Genomic DNA, 3,151 nt, shown 5'->3' with positions numbered 1-3,151 from the left:
TTTGCCTTAGGAGATAGGGTCTGTTATGGCTACCATTTTAATGCATGGAAATATGGGCACAGGGGAGCTAAAGGAGTCCAAGGTCACACAGCTTGCAAGTGGAGGAGCCAAGATTTGAACATTGGGCAGCCTGCCTCCAGAACCTGTATCATTTTTTCCCCTTGTGTATGTTATTTTTAAAAACCTTTCCCTGGGCTCTCTTCTTCGGCGCTGCCTGCGGAGGTGGCAGCCATCTGTTACTGGGCATCATGGCTGCCCTCAGACCTTTGGTGAAGCCCAATATCGTTAAAAGGAGGACCAAGAACTTCATCCGGCACCAGTCAGACCGATATGTCAAAATTAAGCACAACTGGCAGAAGCCAAGAGGCATTGACAATAGGGTGCGCAGAAGATTCAAGGGCCAGATCTTGATGCCCAACATTGGTTACGGGAGCAACAAGAAGACAAAGCACATGTTGCCCAGTGGCTTCAGGAAGTTCCTAGTGCACAACTTCAAGGAGTTGAAGTGCTGCTGATGTGTAGCAAATCTTACTGTGCAGAGATTGCTCAAAACGTCTCCTCCAAGAACCGCAAAGCTATTGTGGAAAGAGCAGCCCAGCTGGCAATCAGAGTCACCAATCCCAATGCCAGGCTGCGCAGTGAAGAAAATGAATAGACAGCTTGTTGTGCACGTCATATTTGTGTTAATAAAAGCATAAAACTAAAAAAAACAAAAAAACAAAAAAACCCTTTCCCTGAATTCTAACAGAGATGTGTAAACATTGTTAAGCATGTAGTTTATTGATCATCACAAAGCTTAGGTTCTGAAGCATTGCAGCAAGCTGGGGTGGGCTTTGATGTCAGACCTGGTTGGAATCCAGTTTCTGGTGCTGCATGACCTTAGGTGACTTACTCAGCCTCAGTTTCTGCACTGAGTTTGGCAGCCGTGTGATGAGTAGATCGTGTGACAGTGCCTAGAGGGTTTGGTGCCTGGCGAGTGTTTAATAAATGTTTTTCTCTTCTTAATAATAAAGATTCTAAGTTGTGTTGGTTTTGTTAAGCAGTCCGAATACCTTCCTCATCGGTCAGTTGCCTGTCAGTCGCCTTGTAGGTACTTGTGAGGAGTCACTTTGGTAAGTCACTATATATAGCTGAAACATTTGGGGGTAGTTGGGGGACACCCCCCACTGCCCCTGCATTGAAAGTCTGTAATTTAAAATGTTCCACCTGTGCCTGTTTTTTTTTGTTTTTTTTTTTTTTTAAACATAACCACTTTGGGACAGTGAAAGTTATGTCTTCTCCTTAGGGTTGTGACAGAGCCTTTGGGGACCTGTAACAGCTTACTTCCAGTTTCTGTCTGGCATGCTGATGGGCCAGAACTTATTTTAACAACATTCCATCACATGCCAGGCACCTGGAAGGAAGAATATGTTGAACTTCTCGGAAATTATTTTTTGGAACTGTTTTTATCCTGAGGAATAACCCATTTAAAAATTGAATGATCTTTATGGTTGACTTTTCCACTCTACATAATGGAAACTGAAAAACTCGTTGTTTTCAGCTGCTTCTGCAGCAGTGGGAAGAGCAAGCCTGTGGGGTCCTCCCCAGGTTGGCCCCAGCACAGAGCTGCATCATTCTACACACCCCTCATGCCTTGTCTCCTTGTCTGTGAGGTGGTAATGATGGTGCAGGGAGCTCCAGGGGTTGTCGTGAAGGTTACAGAGATGGGGGGTGTAAACTTTGAATAGTGTGCCCCACATAAAATGCAGATCTGGTGAGCAGAGGCAGCTGCTCACATTAATTGTTGATGCCAAGGCACTGGAGTTCCACAACAGCCTATGCCTTTCTTTCCTGGGTCCTTTTTGTCTCAGCCACCACCTTAGAGAAAGTGACTCAGCAAGGCTGGTGCTTGTGGAGCCCTCTACAAATCCAGCTAATTCACACGGGCGATGCCCTGGAGATAAGGGGGTTTTCCTGGGTGGTAGGACCCCATTTCAGAGGCTTAACTAGCCGGTTTCTCCTAACTGGTCGTGTCGTCCAGGGTCAAGATGAAGGCCTGCCAGGAGACTGGTGGTCTCACCAGAGTTTTCCACTGGAAGCATGAAGGACCCCATGGGGCTTCGTGCAGAATGACATGGGTGTTGGAGGGAGAACAGGGGGGACATCGCCTGTACCATCGTGGGCAGGTCACTATATCTGGCTCACGCCGGCTTTCTTCCCATCTGGGAAATGGCAGAAGACCATGCTTTTTCACAGGAGGGATGAGGGTTTAGGGAGGTATTTGATGACTGTGTTGGGGCTGCATGAGTAACAGAGTTGACGGAGGGGCCTTGAAGTCACAGACTTGGGTTCAGGCCCCTGCTGCTGCCACATAAAAGTAGATCACTTGGGTAAGCCATGGACCTCAGTGTCCTCCTCTGTGCACTGTGGATAATACCTAGCATGTAGGTCTGTGAGGGGTACAAAATAGAAGGCCATATTAGGAGCTTAGAGCAGAGCCTGGTACTCACTAGATTGTCGTTTTATGGAGATACTCTGGCATCACTGGTGTTGCAGACCTGGTCCTACCCTCTGGAACCTTTGGCTGTGTGACAGATGGCTTATGAGGCCGTGGCTGACAGAAAGAAGCGGTGTCTGTCTTTTCTTAAGATTAAGGGTACAGAGGGGTGCCTGGTGGCTCAGTCGTTGAAGCATCCAACTCTTGGTTTCAGCTAAGGTCATGATCTCAGGGTGGTGGGATTGAGCCCTGAGGTGTGCTCTGCTCTCAGTGTAGAATCTGCTGGAGGTTCTATCTCCCTGTATTTGTGTGTGTGTGCTCTCTCTGTATCTCTCTCTCTCTGTCTATCTCTCCCTAAAATAAATGAAGCTGTAAAAATAAATAAATACATACATGCATAAGTTAATTAATTATGGGTACAGAAATCAGTGATGGAGCTGGGCTGATGGGACGCTTGGCAGCAAAGATAGGTGCACCCTGCTTGAAGGCTCGGGGATAGCTGTGGTGTCACCAGTGGTGATGGGGGTGTGAGGATGAAGCCTCGTGCAGCATCCAGAGAGGAACTTAGATGGGGGGGGTTCCAGGGAGTAAATGCCCATGGGTAGGAAGCATCTTCAGATGAATGTCAGAGGGTGTCCTCATGGATGGGGAGGCACCCTTTCTCCCTGAAGCTGC

At 47.7% G+C, this 3,151-nt stretch overlaps 1 pseudogene across 1 annotated transcript; it reads left to right on the top strand.

Moving 5' to 3' along the window:
* The first annotated feature begins 233 nt into the window (after positions 1-233).
* Positions 234-699, top strand: LOC309857245 (large ribosomal subunit protein eL32 pseudogene; annotated as a pseudogene). The gene has a single exon. The product of its transcript is annotated as a large ribosomal subunit protein eL32 pseudogene (transcript).
* Positions 700-3,151: the final 2,452 nt, after the last annotated feature.

The sequence above is a fragment of the Mustela nivalis genome, assembly GCF_964662115.1.
Source record: "Mustela nivalis genome assembly, contig: HAP1_SCAFFOLD_535, whole genome shotgun sequence".
Taxonomy (NCBI): Eukaryota; Metazoa; Chordata; class Mammalia; order Carnivora; family Mustelidae; genus Mustela; species Mustela nivalis.
The sequence above is the reverse complement of the archived record's forward strand: the minus strand, read 5'-3'. Positions and strand labels throughout refer to the sequence as shown.